We start from the raw sequence: 19548 nt of genomic DNA, 5'->3' as shown, positions 1-19548 counted from the left end.
GTACGAGGTCTGACAATTAAGTTCACAAACTTGTTGCACTGATGTTGCTAAACTGTTTTTGATATCAGAGGGATTATTCATTATGAATTTGTACCAACTGGACAGACAGTTAACCAAATTTACTATTTGGAAGTGCTGAACAGGCTGCGTGAAAAAGTTAGATGACCTGAAGTTTTCACCAACAATTCATGGCTCTTGCATCACGACAACGCACCAGCTCACATGGCACTGTCTGCGAGGGAGTTTTTAGCCAGTAAACAAATAACTGTATTGGAACACCCTCCCTACTCACCTGATCTGGCCCCCAATGACTTCTTTCTTTACTCAAAGATAAAAGAAATATTGAAAAGAAGACATTTTGATGACATTAGGGCTATCAAGGGTAATACGAAGGCAGCTCTGATGGCTATTCCAGCAAAAGAGTTCCAAAACTGCTTTGAAGGGTGGACTAGGCGCTGGCGTCGGTGCATAGCTTCCCAAGGGGAATACTTCAAAGGTGACCATAGTGATATTCAGCAATGAGGTATGTAGCACTTTTTCAAGGATGAATTTGCGAACTTAATTGTCCTACCTCACATATAGCATATAAAACGGAAAGCAACAAAGGAACACGACAAACAAACAAACAAACAAACAAATCATACACACAGACAACAGTTTACTGGTTACTAGAGGGTAAAGGGGGAGAGGGGTGGTAGAAGAGGGTAACGGGGTCAAATATATGGTGATGGAAAAAAAAACTGACTCTGTGTGGTGAACACACAATACAATATATAAATGATGTATTATGAAACCTATATAATTATACTAGCCAATGTCACCCCAATTCATTTAATAAAGATAAAAGACAAATGCACTCCCACCTAAAAATTCTGTATATATGTAGTGTGAGAATATAAGAGATTTTTAAAAAACTGGGTAATTTTGCTTATTATTGGTGTAAATTGGGTAGGATAAAAGAAATAGAGAAACAATGATCTTTACTTCACTGTGCTGTTTAACAGCCATTTCAATGATAATGTAGAAAGTTTTACAGAATAACACCTTTACTTCTTCTTACTTTCCAGTCACCATTTTTCTCCTGTTTTATAATCTTATTGTTAATGGATTTTATCTTACAATATCGGGAGTCTTTTTATAAGCCAGTTTATATAATTTTCCAAGAAAACAAGCCACACATATATTCAGACACATACACACATCATGTACATATTTAACATATACAATTATATATGTATATGTCTCTCTCTCTCTCTCTCTCTCTCTCTCTCTATATATATATATATATATATATAATTTAGAAATAACATATTTCTAACAACTCATGTATTAGCTAAACATTTATTTACAAGTTAAACTCCTTTAAATACTTCATATGCACTCACAGAAAAAATATCTCGTGCTCATACAAATGTGAGAATATCACCTCTTTCGATGATTCACTTTAATGAATGTGTCTTTGGGTTTTTTAGCACTTGGTTTGCACCTCAGTGATGTGTGTGAAAAGGGAAGCCAGGAGAGCTCAGGTACAACTAAATGTAATAATGTTAGGCAGTACCGGCAATTTTCCTCAACACACAGTGGCAGCAAGACGTCCATAGTGGTCATACCTGAGCACCTGTGCTCTGAGCCTATCAGAGGACCACCAGGCCTTGTCATGCCCCACGAGGCTTTGTGAATCCTTGATGATTCTGGCTCACTAAGTTCAAGTGGGGTCTGGGAACCTGTGTATTGATAAACCCCACATGATTCTTATCAGACAAGCCAGAAAGCACACTGATATATAGATGGGAAGGAGTGCATTGAGGAGGGAAAAGGCTGGAAATGTGGTTCAGCTTATACCCTGGATACTAGGAATATCTCACAAGTATCGGCAATTTTTGTAGACCATGGCAAGCCATGGAAGATTTTTGAAAACAGGAAAGGATTAGATTTGTGATTCAGTAGGAGTCACTGGGCAACACTGTGCAATTAGGATGACTGGAGTAGAGATTAAAAATAGAAAGACTAGTTGGAAGCCTACTACAATAGTTGTAGCAATAGTTGTAGTAAGGAGTGCTCAAGGTTGGCAACAAAATGGAAGATGGAGTCAACCAAGATTCAAGCCAACCTGACACGGAGGGGAGCAGAGTAAGAGTTTCAAAAATGGCACCACTTTTCGAAGCACAGGTAGCTAAGACGATATCTCTGATGTTCACAGAAAAAAAGGTCAAAAAGATGTAGACTAGGTGGAGTATGCGTAAATAAATTAATAAATTAGTGGACAAAAGACCATTTGCTGGTAGAGGAAACAGGATTTTAATCCTTGTTCCACCATGTCCTTGCTAGGAGGCGCTGGACACACCTCCTAAGCTGTCTGATGCTCAGTCTCATTTATAAATAATGCTAGTAAAACCTATTTTGCAGGATCACTGTGAAGATTCAATAAGATTAAAAGTAACACTTGATCCATAGTAAGTTGTTAACAATTTCATTTTTGTCTGCTTTTATTTTCACTGACTTTTAATTTCAATGACCTAAAACCATTCCAGACACACAGTAGTCACTCAACATACACTTGTTGAATGAATGAGTGATGATTGCTCTTATAATTCTATTGAAGACTAAGAAAAGATCCTGGGATTTGCCCATTAGATAGTAATTGGTGCACTTAAGAGATTGCTTAAATGCCTAAGGGTTTTGAACAACTGGGTGAAGTAAAAGTCTAAGTGTTTTGGTGAGGATATTCTAACTACAAGTAGTACTGTAGAGTAAAAGTTTTCATGAGTTTTATTGCTTTTTTTTTTTTTTTAATTCCGCATGGTAAAGAAATAAGAGCTTCTAGCTAGAACACAAAAATCTGCCTTCTTAAGATTAACAGTTTTAAACACACCTTATGCTTTATTTAGAGTTTTGACAGTATATTATCTCATTTGATCTTCAACCCCTGGAGCTAAGAGATTCTGTTACTACTACCATCATTTCTAACTCAAAGAAGAGAAAAACTAAGATTCAGAAAAGTTGAGTGACTTTTAGGATATGAGTGTCAGAGCCAGGAATGTAAAGGAGGTATTTTGACCACAAGTTTCCCAAGCTTCCCACACCCCACTCCTCATGCCCACTCACGGTAGTCCAGATGAGCTCTCGTCTATATTTCCTGCCACCCTAAGTTTTCTCTCCTACAATGTGGAAGTGAAGGGTGGGGCAGAGTCTCGTGGACTTCGGGAAGTTTTGAGAGTACTGCTCCTTCCTCAAAACCCAACCAACACCAGAAAGCACCCATCCTCCCGCAAGCCCAATGGCAGTGGCAGAGGTTCACCTGGTCCCTCTTAGCTTCCACAGAAAAATCTGCTGTTCTCTTGGGAAATATCGGGACTGTCTTTTTGGAAAGCTTTCCTGGGAAGAAGGTAGCTTACAGAAAAACTTGTCTTCATATTGGGTTATTGTTATCTGGTACCACTGCCTATGGCCTTGAATTGTTTGAATTCACATCCTGGCTCTGTCCCTCACTAGATGCACAACTTTGGGCATGTTATGTCTTTGAGACTGGTTTTGCATCTTTACAATGGGGTTTTAGAAACCAGCACTTATTCCATAGGGTTTTCACTATGATTAAATGACATACTGCATCAAAAGCACTTGTCACACTTAGAACTTAAAATATATTGAACACTCAATACGTGGTCATTGCTATTCAGCAATGTGTGATATCCCAGTCTTGCAGAGAAAGCAACCCAAGCCCAAAATGATCAAGATATAATACTTTGCACAAAATACCAAACTTCACTTTGTAACAGTACCCGTGCTTTCCTCATGGAGAAAAATCTCCCGAGATAATCACTGAATTTTTCATTGACTGCAAGTGTCACATTCACTCCATTGATTTCAAGTTATTCATTTGTAAATTAACGTACATTTTCAGTACATAAATTGGAATAATGGGTGTGGGGGACTAGACCCATAGTTGAGATTCAATAATCTTACACATAAGAAAATAAGTGCGTTTAGAAGCACACAGAAAAACATAAATATGTACTCTTTTTAAAAAACATAAATATGTACTCTCACTTATTCCTGTAACAATTAATATTAAAATTGGATTAATTTGGCTCCTTTCAAAATAGAAGAACTAAGAGTTTAGTTTTCATAACTAATTAGACAATATTTCCTTTTTTAGAAAGTATATGTCATCTCTTAAATGGTGAGAATTTTATATTTACTTTCTCCTGTTCTTTTGTAGCCTGATGTTTCTTTTAATAGTGGTTCTCAACACTGCTTGCATATTATAATCACTTTGGAGGTTAATGAATACCCAATTCTGGGCCTCACAAAAGTCCAATTAAGTCAGAATCTTTGAGGTTGGGAGCAGTCCCAGTTCAGGTTTTGTTTGTTTGTTTGTTTGTTTGTTTTAAGCTTTACAGACGATCTTCATGCGTTGCCCAAATGGAGAATCACTGACTTCTCTGGTATCTTTCAAACAACAGATTGATAGACATTTTGTCTTGCTGATTGCCTGCCGTCTGTAAATAAAGTTGTTTTAATTCAAACCATAAAATTGCTTATTCTGAAAGTCAATCTTGACCTTTAATGTAAGTTAGCTTGATTTCCCTTGATTCTAATCAAACTCTTTTGTAAGCATCTCATTCCATTAATTTTCCTAATAAAGTTAGGTGGGATGAGTTATGTAAGAAGACCTCATTTACACAGCACTCAATTACAGTACTAGAGAAAAATAGGACATGCAGGATACAGATTATAGCTCTCAGGTATTTTTTTAAGAGTTTAGATATGATGTGAATTTTGTAAACTTGAAATTATAAATCAATGAGAAAAACGTGATTCCATGAAAACCAGCTCAAGAAACATAGCATTGTAACATTAAAATATTTGAAACAACCATATAGCTTATTCTGGAATCCTCTTTATTCAATACCTGAAACCCTTCGAATTAATATGCTGAAATCAGGTTGTGGAACAATAAGGGTTTAGAAGAACAAGAACAAGTATAGGAAGTTTGATCAGGTTATACAGACAAATAACAAAAAAGAATATATTTCAAAGGCAATCATTTTATTTTCCTGGGTTATTTAATAGTACCTTTTTATGCATATTCTGTGAGAACAGTGGGATGAAATGAAGTTTCAAGTACTCTGAGAGGAGTGGGAGGAGAAAGACACTTAACAGATAAGATACCTCACCATTTATGTGCTATTTGTCCTTTCAGTGTCCTAGTTTACGAAGATTTAAAATGACAAAAATATTGAACTACCTCTGCCAATCCTCTTATTCTAGCATAACCTCTCTACAGAGGAGCCCTTTCTATTGGGGAAAACATGGAATAAGGTGGAAAAATGGAATCCAACAAAAGTCCCAAGGATTTGAAACTGAATCAGGTTCACCAACACAGGTAACAGAAATCAAGAAAGCGTTTAGATTTGTCTCTTTCGAGCCATTGAAGTTATTAAGTTGAATCTTAAGCATACTCGTAGGTAGAAAAAATCTGGATGGCAAGACTGTTTCATTTGCTTTTTGAAATATTCAAGAACTTTTTTGTTTTTCTTTTTAATGAATCATGTGTTGAGTGACTGGTAGCCTTAAAGAGAGAGACAAGATACTCTCCGTGAAAGTTTCAATGAGGCTTGGTACTTGTCCCTCTACTCTTTTCTCTTTCTTCCATCTTTTCATTGATAAGGTGACGCTTGCTAATTTGAAGCTACCCATGTTTTCAACTGTCACCTCTCTTCAGATGATTCTTAAACTTCTACCTTTGGGTCCAACTTTTCTTCATCAACTTTACTCCTAAGCTAGCCTCCTCATAATTAGCAGAATGAGGGTTAACAATACAAACTCTGGAATTAGGGTACCAAAATCTGAGTCCTAGATGTTCCACTCAATTTACTGGGAGAACTTGATAGAGCAAGATATTTAACCTCTCAAAGTTTCAATTTCCATATCTGTAAAACAGGGATAAGATTAATATTTACCTCAAGAGTTTTGAAAAGAATTCCATGAGATAAAGAAAATGCAGTAGTAAAGGCCCTGGTTTGTAGAGAGAACTCAGCAAATGTTATCTCTTCTGTCAATATCCCTCACTTCCACTAATTCTAGCATCATTCTGAACCTTCACAATTACCTTTGTTACTTCCTGCTGTATTTTCCTGTCTTCCAGTCACCATATCCTGGCTATTCTTCTTTTGAAACATTTTAAATAAAATCGTCTTCTTCATTTGTATTTCAATGAAAGCTGTGCCTAGTATTTACAGTACTTACAGCAAGACTACAAACAGAGGCACAGTTTGTCATGTTTCTAAATTTTTAAAAAGTGTGCATCAACCTATCAGCTGTTAAATATGTTCTACTCTCCTCCCTCGAAAAAATATACTTTCAAAATGCCCTAGAAGACCAGGTTTAAATTTAGATTTCTCAGACTCTTCTGGCTTTCAGGCTGGAAAGTCTGAGCAAAAGGAGAATTGGTGCCTGGATTTTGGCCCCTGGCCTCTGCCTCCAGCCATGTCCCACCTCCTTTTCCCACCTCCACACCTCCGTGGACTCTCTTCCCACCACCCTCCCCTAATGCCCTTTGAAACCATAAACCCATCCATCAAGGACATTTCAAATACCTCCTTCTCCAAATTTCCCTGGAGCCAGGTATGATCTCATCCTCCTCTGAGGATCCAAATTATGTCGTGTCTACATATCTTAATGAAAGTTATGGCATTTTGTCTTGCGTTTTTATCTGTGTGTTTGTTTTCCTAGTTACGGGCAACTTCTCCTGCATCAGAGATTCTCTGTGCTCAATGCCGGCAGCACGTAAAAAGATGAGCTTAAGAAAAGCTGTCTGGGATCCACCCAGAGCCATGTACCATGTGGGGTCCGTGGGCAGGCATGGGCATCTCCTAACGCTCTGCTATTGATGTGGATGGGCAGCCCAGGGTGATAAGAACTGTGTAAGGTTATAAATTCCTTGAGGGGCAAGATTTATGCTTTATTTTGTACTCAACAAATTCTCGCGAATTTTAGCTGAAACATTCCACCCCCAGCCCGTCCCCCACCCGACCTGCAAAACACTTTCTGGTCCACAGGCTACATGTAAGCTCTAGAGCTACAGTTACCAAAGTAATTTATGAGCACTGAGGAACGATGGTGGCTTATGCTCTGGAATCAGGCAAAAGGAGACATACCAAGAGTTAACGTTATAGTCTGGACCAGTCATCTCGCTTACCTTTATCTCTGCATTTCTTCTGTATGTTACGTGGACAACACGATGACCTTATCGAAAGCACTGGCCCTATCTTTATTAAATGTGTTATTCCTCAGACCTAGTACAGGGGCTTGCATATAGGCATGAAATAAAAGTGTGGTTACTGGGTGATGAATGAGCAAATGCGCGAATAGAAATTACAAGCCAGCAGGACGTCAGAAATTATTTCAGGTGTTTGGTAGACTGAATAATGACCTCCATCCCCAAAGATATCCACATCCCTATGCCTGGAACCCGTGAACATGACCTTATATGGGATAAAAAGGACTTTGCTAATGTGCTTAAAGAACTTGAGATGGAGAGGTTATCCCGGGCTATCCAAGTGGGCCCTAAATGCCATCGCATGTCTGTTATAAAAGGGAGGCAGAGGGAGATATGACCCAGACAGAAAAGTAGACGGTCATGTGGACACAGAGGCAGATAACAGAGTGATGCAACCTCTAACTAAGGTGTGCCGGCAGCACCGGAAGCTGGAAGAGGCCAGGAACAGATTCTCCCCTGACACCTCTGGCGGGAGTACCGCCCTGCTGACTCCTTGATTTGGGCCCAATGAAACTGATTTTGGACTTCTGGCTTCCAGAACAGTGAGAGAATACATTTCTGTTGTTTTAAGCCGTCAAGTTTGTGGTAATTTGTTTCACCAGCCACAGAAACTAATACAAGATAGGAAACTGGTATCCAGAGAGGTGAAGTAACTTTTCCAAAACCCCAAGTTAGTCAGGGCAAAACTGGATTTCTAACAGAGATCCCCTGACTCTTCCAGGTACTCTCACTCTTTCTATATAACTGCTGCCTGCTACAGATTATAGAGCCCAAGAGTTCTACAACTCTTTGATCTAAACCTGGGTACCAAATATAACCTCTTCTAGGGCCATGCGATGGAAATTGTAAAAATGATAAATCCCTCACACGCGCCAATGTTATCTAAGTTGACCAAAAACAAAATCATTTACAAAAATGACAAAACAATGTTGTTAGTATAAGGTCCAGAAAGATATTCAGGGCCAATATTTTCATTAACAATGTGTCATCAATATATCATAGCAACTGTCCAGAAAGCAAGGTGGTGGGGCTCACAAGAAAAGCTGGCACAGCAAACAGTGCAAAAACACACAAAAGAGTTTATATATACAAAGCAAGGCAAGAAAGTCACTCACTATTGGGGGTGGGATAAAGTGGAGAGCTGGCATATAATAAGAGGAAAGGAATGATTCCCTTGGCTCAAAACTGAACAATCTGAGACAGAGACAAAACTGGAAATCGTGATAGAACCTGGAAATGATCATCTTTCTCAACAGTATGGAAAGACCTACCGACCTCAGAGTTTACAGTGATATTCACAAAAAGGTAATTACAGGTTACAGTTAAGAAAAAAAATACAGTTATGTGTAATAATTATAAATGAATACTAGATCCTTTATTATCTTTTTTTACAATTATACCTTTTATGTCCTGATACAACAAATTCATGACATATTTTCCAAATAAGGAAACTGGAACAAAAGGAGATTTAGTGAACAATTAGATAGATGACAGGTAACACTTGTTTCCAGAGCTTATGTTTAAATCCGACAGATAAGGTAACAAAGTATCCAAAGCAAAAGATATGGGTTTATTTAGACCTCCTAAGTGTGAACTTTTTTTCCATAGGGGTGGGGAATAGAGAATAATAAGGAATATAAGGGAAGCAAAAGCATAAAGACCAAATCTCCTCACCTCATATATTGGTTGAAAACATACAATCACAAGAGGATGTAAACATTTCCTTAATGATCCTACAGTTATAACAAGCCAAATAAACAATCCAAGCTTAACATGTCCCTGGTCCCCAAGGATGTCAGGTTTACTTTGTAGTTTAAGAATTAGTCACTCATTTAGAATGGGGCAAATCCCTATGGATTCAGAGAGCTTGCAATCAACTAATGGGTTATGGCGTTATTGTCAGTGGATGTTAGCCCACAGGAGTCTGGACTATTGCATCATTTAGGGTAAAGACATACTTGTTATGTGTGTGCCAAACAAAAGCCTACCCAAAGAGGTTCCCCAGAGAGTTTTGTGTGAAAGACATGAAGTTGTTGCCTGTTCCACATCTGTTCTTTCCATGATCTTTAGAAAAATGAACTTCTTGAGCAAGTGAGAAAGGAACCCCAGTTGACTAGATATGCAAAGTAGGAGATCACCTGTCTATCAAACATCATACTGCAACACTCTGAAATAATAAATCCAAAAGCTTATCTGTAATGGAAAGACACAGAAAGTTTAAGATCCTAATTTAATCTTTCGGAAGACTTCAACGATTGCATAGAAGTGTTTATAAGCTCATCATTTTAAATAAGAGGAATTGAAAACATGTGTAGATTGAAAAGTCATGAATTTTAAACCTGTCTTTTTATACATATTTTATTGAAGGTCCTCAGAAACACAGTATATAAAAAAGTTACTGCTGGGCCTGCCCGGTGGCTCAGGCGGTTAGAGCTCCATGCTCCTAACTCCGAAGGCTGCCGATTCGATTCCCACATGGGCGAGTGGGTTCTCAACCACAAGGTTGCCAGTTCAATTCCTCGAGTCCAGCAAGGGATGGTGGGCTCCGCCCCCTGCAACTAAGATTGAACAGGGCACCTTGAGCTCAGCTGCCACTGAGCTCCTGGATGGCTCAGTTGGTTGGAGCACGTCCTCTCAACCACAAGGTTACCGGTTTGACTCCTGCAAGGGATGGTGGGCTGCGCCCCCTGCAACTAGCAACAGCAACTGGACCTGGAGCTGAGCTGCACCCTCCACAACTAAGACTGAAAGGACAACAACTTGACTTGGAAAAAAGTCCTGGAAGTACACACTGTTCCTCAATAAAGTCCTGTTCCCCTTCAAAAAAAAAAAAAAGTTACTGTTCATAAGACCGCCATGTTAATAGTACTGCCAGGTTGCAAAAACGCATTAATTTTTAAGAGTTTAAAGGATGTTGGACTAATGAATTCTATACTAACTTAAAACAATTTCCTACTTAACCACAATTCATAGTCATTTTACCCATTCCTCTATTCTCAACTAAACCATGTAATTTTTGTGGGGAGGGAGATAGCTTATAAGTGTTAGAACATGGAGAATTCCAAGTTACTAAAAGGAAAAAGGCTGGTAGGAATGCTTCTGCACCACTCTGCTAGCTAAAGGAGTTCCACATTTAAAGACTTCTCCACATTTAGGGAACTCAGCATGTGGCCACAAGTCTTGCAAACAATAACCGCCCTACTGCAATGCTAATTGTTCAAGGAATAGGCAAGCCACTCTAGAAAGAGAAAAACAAAAAAAAATTCAGTGGGTAGCAGTAAATAGAGGTAAAAGAACATCTCAAAACTGTCATTCAGAAGAAGTGAAAAGAACAGAAAGTCAACAAATGAGTAAATGAGAAAAAACAAACGGGGAGGAACATGATTTACCAGAGATGAAACAGCTTGGTTTTGCTCCGACATTTCCTCCTTTCTCCCCACCCTCCAATGATAGCACCACTGTCATCAGCCTCCTCAGTGTCCGTTTTCCCCCTCATTTATTTGGCTCCTTTTATGTGCTAGGCAGTGAATTAGGTAAGTAAGCAAGCAACCTTAAGTAAAGTAGCCAATTGTTTTACTTTATACAAAAAAAAAAAAATCTTAGGAAGCTGTTCCTTACTCTCACAAAGCTTAGTCTATTACTAAGACAAACCCCAGCACTAAGAGATAAGTTTCATAGTCAACAGAGGTAAGAGATGTCAAAGAAGCCCAGGGTCACCCAGGAAAACTTCATAGAAGAATGGAATTGAAGTCAGGTCTTGATGATAAGTAAAGAAATGTCTCAAGAACTGTGGGAAAGGTCGGTAGGATGTGGGAATTGAGGGAGGGAGGAGGGGATTGACGGTAGGAAGAGGACACTCTCAACTGTGAGAAAGATGCATTCACGTCTGCAGGCACGAAAGCAGGACCCGGGGAAAGCATGCAGCTATTAATAAATGTAGTGACCAAACAGGGTTCAGGGTTCATTGAGGAGCAAAAGGAAGACAGACCTGAAAAGGGTATGGGATCCCTGTGTACCCCAGGTAGAGGCGATGAAAAGCCACTGACATTTCTTAAACATGGCAGTGACTTGATCAGGTTTTGCCTGAAGGAAGATTAATCACATCATAGAAAACAGACTTGCTATTAGGAAGCTCAGAGACAAATCTATTCCTCTCCTAGCAACTTTATAGAACTTAAGAGTATGTGCAAAAGGTGTTTCCTTCATTCAATTTTCTCTTCCTTTATTTCCTTTCCTCTCCATTTCCTCCTTTTTAAAACTTATTATATAGATCCCAAATCCTTTTTGGAGTTAGGCAGGATAGAAGTGAAAGAAAGAAAAAAAACTAAGAAAGGTAGGAAGGCAGATGGCTAGGCGGATTATCTGTTCTCCCAACAGAAGGGAAAATGAACTCTACTTTGACATATTTTATTGAAATTCAGAGATTCAATAGCACACATTGCCTAACACAAGTTATGCTATGCATTGTTTTTCCTCTTTCTATAATTGGTTTCCTGACTTTTCCTGCTAATTTCTAGGTCCTTTCACTGATATGTTATTACCTTTAAAATCTGTTTTTTTTTTCCAATTTATTTCATCTAAAACATAAAGCCAAAATAAGATACGTTCCATTCCTCTTCATTCAAAAATGAAGCACCATATAAGAGGCACAAAGATATAGATACATTAAAAAATAACATAAAGATAAACACCCCAAAGAATTTTCATAGCTATGTGCTTTTATTTTCTTAAAGTAGTTGATAATCTCTAATTATAATATTTTTTAATACAATACATGATGAGAGGAGGCTGGATTTCAAGAAGAACCTTCTCACAATCAAAGGGTTAATAATTTATTTCAATAGACAGTATACCTTGACTGACAGTAACATTCCCCAAACGCCCATGTCCTTGAACACATAAGGCAGACATTTGGGATCCCAGTGACAAACCAAACAAATGAGTACAGTGATTTGATATATTTTTTTCCTATCAGATAGAGATTTTTAAAAGAGGGGTTCGGAATAAAGCTCTGGCTTTGCCCATCTGTATAGCAGTCTTAGCTCTCCAGAAAACATTTGAAATCTCAAGAACTGAAAAACACAGGTGAGATAATCAAATAGTCTTTCCAGTAAACGTAAACCCGGAAGATGTCACCAGTTTTTATTAACCATGCATACATTCCCAGCGTCCAAACCCTGTAACTAGTTTTTCTTATTAACAATTTGCTCATATGTCATTTAAGCATTGCTTTCTGAAGAACAATTGCCTCTAAGAGTGAAAGTTAAAGACGCATGCCTACATATATGCCACTGTGATTATCTGCCCTCTCTCAGGACTCACATAATTACAAAGAGGGTGGAATTCTTAGGGCAAATAGAACTGCAAAGGAAATTCCCCACCTGGCTAGTTGCCAGTGAAACTTTAATATCAATATGAAGAGAAAGGCATCTTGGAAGTGAAGAGTCTGGGGAGAAAAGGTTAATTATGCAGGGCTACCTAAGGAGCAGCCATCTATCACAAGAGGAAAGAGGCTTATATAATCAAATACCAGAAAGTTCTCATGAAAAAAAGACTTCAAACAATTTCACAGACCATCTCAGTTATTTCATTTTCTGTATGTTGACACAGATTTTAAAGACAAACTCACCAATAATTTACCTGTGAGTCTTTCATTTTGGATATTAAAGTAACTCTGAAACAACACAAATCAACACATGGAAATGCATGGATAAAACTTATCAATCATAATTTGCGAGGACATGCCTGGCAAAATCAAAACCATGGTAATGCCTCACCTATTACAAAAACTCAGAATTCTGTTAAATCTGTATAGTAAAGACAGAACCAAGAAAATAAGAGGTGTCAGAAAACAGTTCAAATATAATTACGATATATAAGAAAACCAAACATGCATTTTACTCATAAAAGAGACGTCTGTGCATTTCCTCAGAAATTATAGAACTTATCAATAAATTTATTTAACATAGTTCTTTGCTTTCTAACCCTACAACAAATAGGTGGCAATAAATTATAAATGGAGAAGACTGCTATACATTGACAATCTCAAAAGATGGCATAAAAATGAAGAAATGAAGAGAAAACTATAGAGAGTAAAGTATATGTGTTATTCAGTGGAGGGTATAGCCCTACATACCTCTATATTTCCTCAGAGTTAATATAGTATTGCAACACAAACACAAAAACAGGCAAACACCACACAACATATATATATATATATATATATATATATATATATATATGTATGTATATATATACATATATATACACACACACATATATACACATATTTACATATATACATATATGTATGTATATATATGTATATGTGTATACACATATATGTATATATATGTATATATAGAAAGTTTTGGTACTCTTACGAGCAAATTTTAAAGTATACAGAGATAAAATTCTATAAAGATCTGACAGAATGCTACAAACAAAATGGTGTCCATGTGTGTTTTGCAGAATTACCAAAATTTTGCTCATGGACCTTCAGAAAATAAAGCCTAGCATTGTTTTAGAATTGTGTTCATGAAAAGGTGCACATAAAACAAGTATTTATCAACTGTTGTATAGTTGGCATACATTTTTCATTGTAATAATTATAACTATGCGGGTGTTTAAAAATATGACACCAATATTCAATAAAGAGCAACCATAAGAATCGTGAATATTAAGTGACTTCTTCCTCAGCTTATATGCAACTATAATTTCAGATAAACTGATATGATCATTTTGTTTTCAGTCTTCAGCTGTCACTGACATGACTCTTATACACTAATTAAGGACACTTAATATTGTACATGATGCATATTATTCTCATTTTCTGGAGTGTTCTCACTAACAAGAGTTTGAATTTCCTAACAGCTACCCTGCTTCAGTACTTAGCATGATTTATAAAGAAAGGTTTTTAAGCAGATCTTAGAATATGTAGATAAGCTGATTTGCCCTGATTTTAACGTGTTTCTATCTCTTTAAAGGAACCTTACTTAACTCTTTAAAAATTGGTTTACTCAAGAGTACATTATAAAATACTCTACCTTTCATAAGCCATACCATGTTTGCACGCCCAGAGGTAAATGTTTAAGACAAACATTGTAGGGACTGGCCAGCTATCACCAAACCTGTTTCCATCTCTTCTTGGACTACTGCTGGACTACATTTCCCAGCCTCCTTGGTAATTAGGTGTGACTATGTGTCTAAATTCTATCCAATAAACTGTGAACAGAAGCAATATGCCTTTGGAAACTTCCCAAACACACAATCCACTTCTTCCATTTCCCTTCTATCAGCTTGTGAGAGATGCACATTGATCTTAGAATCCACTACTGAAGAATTGAAGAAGTACAAGCCACACGTTAGAAGCTGTCTGGGGCCCTGAAATACCTACCACTAGTTAAAAACAGCCCAGCACTCAGGAAAATCTTTTTAGTCTTTATGTGAATGAGAAATAACCTTTTCTGTTTGAACTACATTATGGGGGTTTGGGTAGTGTTACAGTAATGAACACAATAAGAAATATATAATTACCCACCAAAATTCACTGTGAAAAGCAAAATTGAGAAAAAATAAATGTGCAGAATAAATTTAAACTGGACATTTTGGGGAAAGGTTTGGGCCTCATTTTCAAAGCACTGTCACTCAGGAATTGGAGAATGAATAAAACACTCTCTCTGGTTTATGTTTCAAACTTGACAATCAGATTGAGAAGTTTAGACTTAGCAATAGAAAAAGAATGAATCATTTAACTGTGAAGTTATAATAGTAAAAAAAAAATCCAAAACAATATTTAATACATTTACTATTCAGGGTTTCCCACTAATACCGTATATGTTGTGATCAAATTCTGTTACAAAAAACTTCAAGGGATTAATTTATTTGATTATCTTAGAATGTTTTTCTTGAACGCCACTTGAAATAGATAATTAACCAGGAATCTGAACATATTTTAGTTACACAGAGCTTATCATAATGAGATTTGACCTGTATTTCATTAAAAAGCCAACTGATCAGACTCATCTGGGGAAGCCATAAGCTACTTGATTTGTCCTATGGCTCTGTTTCATTTGCTATTCATTTTCTATGGTGACATATTGTGAACAAACTGAAGAAAACCTCCCCACTTGGAGATTATATTTGTTTGTAGATTTGTCCTGGTTTTAGTTTCCGCCTTAATGACTAAATGGCACCACAGTGGGTAATGCACTAGAGTAAACGTGGTGAATCATTAAAGAGTTCGTAAATTTTGAAAACAGGGGCAGGCCTTCTGGGCCCCATATGTGTCTAGAAAACCCAATGTTGTGCTGTATTAATTGAACTGTGAAGCTTTTATTAGTCCTCTTTAAAAATGCTTGCAGAAACGCTTTTATTAATGCTTGCCCTCAAATTGTTTATACTACTTAGCATTTCCATAACAATTTTATATTTCAAAGAACTTTTTGATCATTAGCTAAACCTACTCTACATTTCTATAAAAGAATTCAGCTGTTTTAGCAAAACAGAGGCATGAAGGGGAAACCCTTTTTTTTGCCTAAGTAATTTTTGCCTAAGATTTGCCAACGAGAAAAGAAAACGAATAGAATACAAGATTGTGCCACAAACGTTTAGCTTATATAAGTAGCCTGGTCCTCTCACTCCATATGGGTGGAGTAGTTGTTATGTGTTCCCCATAATGAGAAGAAAAGAGAAATTAGCTACTTTTATGCAATGGACTTTGAAAACTAATGTTATAGTACTTTGCAATAACAGCTACAGCAACTCCACCATTCAGAATCACCTAGAAGCATACAAAGCTATGTCACTGCATAATTCCAGGGAGCTTTATGTACCTTGTGTTGTATGCTTGGAAAATTCCTTTGGGTACATTTCCATCAAAATTACATTATATAAATTAGATTACTCAAAATTAAAAGTCATACTGGAATCATTCTAGGGTTGATGCAGCCTAATTTGTTTACTCTTAAAAATGTACAGGCTCAAATCACGTTTTCTATAATCGTGGTATCATGCTATAAATCTAATCTGAGTTAAAATAGAAACTGGTTTTGAGGTGGAAGGGGAATTACTCTATCTATAAGAATCTCTTTGGTTCACCTCCACAGAAGAATGGGATGGCTTAGGTAGCAGACAATACATATAAGCCACTAGAATTTCTCCACAAATTATTACTTCCTCTAGGTTTCAACAGCAGTGGCTTTTTATTTATCAGAAAGCAAAATAACTGAATTATATCTTAGCTCACAGGAGAAAATACTTATATTGAGATAGGATTTAATGATGCACTTTTTGTTTACCTAAAGTCCCCAAATAAGAAACACTAGTATTTGTTAGAGAGATTAAAGAGCAACTCTGCATTCTGCCAGGTCACAGTGAAGAGCGCTATGCTGTACGTTATCTAGTAGTCCCCTCCAGATCTATGGCATAAATCTCATTAGGGGAAGGGTCTGAGAACCTGTATTTTTAACAAGAGCCTCAAGTGGTTTTTATTATTGGACATATTTGGAAAACTTCAGATTAGAGATGAGCCCTAAAATCTTTCCTTGTGAGATCTGGTAATCCTGATAAAAATTAAATTACTAGAGAAATGGCATCCATACTGCCATAGAGAAGAAATTAACTTCTGCTCATATATTTTTTAAAATACTTAGCACACTGACTGGACCAAAACTATTTACACTTCTGTCTCTCCCAGGAAAGGGTGTTGCAAGGGTAGAAACCCTGTTTTAGTACTCTTTATGTTCCTACAGAATAACACTGCCTGGCACAAAATAGAGGCTTACTAAGTTTTGAATGAATGGTGATCTCAACAGTAGCAGCTAGCTGTCAATCTTATCCAGATTGTCATCCCTCCATTCAGGCTCCTCAGTGCCAAAAAAGCAATACCCAGTACCCTAACTTAGAACATTATCAAGGCAGCGAGACTAAAATAAAAACCAGTGATTCTATACTCAAAAATCAGCACTTATTGTTTGATTGAATGCATGATCAAGACAGTGGTATTTAGTACTTGATATCAACTATATTTGAATATGGTTGGAAAACTTTTATGAGAATGGTGTCAATGCCTGGGGAAAATAAAAATTCACACTATCTCAGGACCAATTTTCAAGACAAACATAATTACTCTGTCCGAGAAACTGACTATTAAAGAATTTCTGCAATAAATGGAGTGAGTCTGTTTTTCTGGTGCACAATTCCTTAGAGTCTTTTGTGGAACAAAAGCAAAATAAATGGATGGCAATTGCACAAGACCAATTTAATTCTCGTGTTAGATAGTTTTTTTAAAAAAAGAGATGTAAAAACACTTTTTCTAAGTCAAACAATTAGGTTCTTTCTCAACAGTTGAATACATGTGGTGCCATAAGATACAAACTAATAACAAAATAAAGTGTTAATGTTTGTGGGTGAACATTTGCCTTTATATATGCAAAGTGCATTTCAGGTCTCTGATCATAGTTTGTACTTGCAATAAACAGAAAAGATTCCCACCCACCTGGCCCATTTGCTGTGACTTTCCTCAATTCAGATTTCATTCATTCATGAAATGCTTCTCAACAGAGCAGAAATATTTATAAGAAAGAAAGCACATAAGGAAATGAAGGACTCTAAAGTCAAGTGAGCCTTCCTCATAGTTGTATCATTTATTACCCACTTTTTCCCTCCTCCTAACTGAACCATTATCATTGCTGGCAAGAACTTCCTCATTCAAATAGCAGCCTCAGAGGCTATTTTCATATTATAAAGTCAATATTCTCAGGGGGCAGGTTATGCTGATTTCAGAGGTCAAATATTACTAGTTGTGAGCCACTGTCAGGTAGGTATATGTAGAATTCATCAAAGTAGTTGGTATTATTTTACTTTATTTTTTGAAAGGGAGTCCAGTGTGTTTGACCATCTTATGTATTACAATATATTTACATACAGAACCTCTGAGTTTTAAGAAAAGTTGTTATCATCTTGAGTATAAGAAGCTGAGCTATACATAGTATTCCCGCCTTCTCCATATGCACCATGAAGCATGGATTCACATTCACTTTCTACATGACTAACAACCTATGCTGGGTGGACAGTAAGATTCCTATTTAACCTCAAATCCTCTTTAATCATGTCTCTTCTCCCTCAGGAGGAGTTAGGTACATGGATTCATCTGTTTTCATTCTCTCTTTTACCTTACAAAGTTCAGTAAGTGTCACTTCTTACCATCTGTTCCTTACACACGTGTATATACACCATTTCTATAGTTTTCTTGTCCGACATACTTTACATCTTAAGCAGTTACCTCAACAATAACAAAAAACTCACGCCCACCCTCTGTTCCACACATAAGATGCGAAAAGTAAGAATGATATTACCTTACACAGGCCTCCCCCAAAACATTACTTTTAGAATGAAATTAGATGTAATACAGATCTACCTGAGAAGTTCTCTAAGGTACCCACAGCTTGCACTAAAAATCACCATAAAATTTCTCACTTGTTTATCTTTCTGTCATTTGATTCATTTTTCTTTAAGCAGGTAGAATTTAAAAATATTTCTTATTACATTACATTGATTCTCTTTTTCAATTAAGGTTGTCAAAATATTTCTGTATTCATTCACTGCAAGTGAGTTACTTTTACATAGGCCTTGATGGGCTAAACTGGGAATCTAAACAATTATACTAGTTTTAATGGGATTATGTGTTTCTCATTAAAAACAAATGGGTTTAATTCTATGCGTGTTAGAAAGATGGTAAATAAAAACCATAGAAACACTGAATAAAAAGTCTACTTCTAGTCTTGAGAATTAAATACAAACCCCCATATATATTCTAGACAATAACTTCTAGAAATGGAGGAACTTTCCTGCCACTTCTGTACTTAGCCAATTTCTTCCTATTGCTTTTGGTATGTTTTTTTTTTTAATGATTCCAAGTCATTCTACCACAAGAAAAAAAAAGTGTTTTTGACTATGGTGGTTCTAAATCAAATGTCTCTTAAATTATGCAATTTTGAAACATTAAATTTACATATAAATGAATACATATAATATATATTTAAAATGCAATACGCATAACATTTATAAAATGCAAACAGGATTTTAAGTTCATCTCAATAGAAAGAATAAGAGTGCTATAGTATAACGGTGGTGAGCCATGCAGCTCACACACAGGGCTGTCTGTGAAGGTGGGGTGGGGAGTAGGCAGGGGCAGGGAAGGTCAGGTAGAGCAGGCTAGACCAGTGGTTCCCAAAGTGTAGTCCCCAGGCAGCAGTAGCATCAAC

General features: G+C 36.8%; 1 protein-coding gene across 15 annotated transcripts in view; it reads right to left on the bottom strand.

Annotated features, from left to right (window-relative positions):
* The window catches only part of HDAC9 (histone deacetylase 9), an 858791-nt gene that overhangs the window by 767086 nt on the left and 72157 nt on the right, over positions 1–19548 (bottom strand). The window lies entirely within an intron of this gene.

This window comes from Rhinolophus sinicus, linkage group LG09 (genome assembly GCF_036562045.2).
Source record: "Rhinolophus sinicus isolate RSC01 linkage group LG09, ASM3656204v1, whole genome shotgun sequence".
NCBI lineage: Eukaryota > Metazoa > Chordata > Mammalia > Chiroptera > Rhinolophidae > Rhinolophus > Rhinolophus sinicus.
This window is presented reverse-complemented; position numbering and strand designations above follow the sequence as displayed.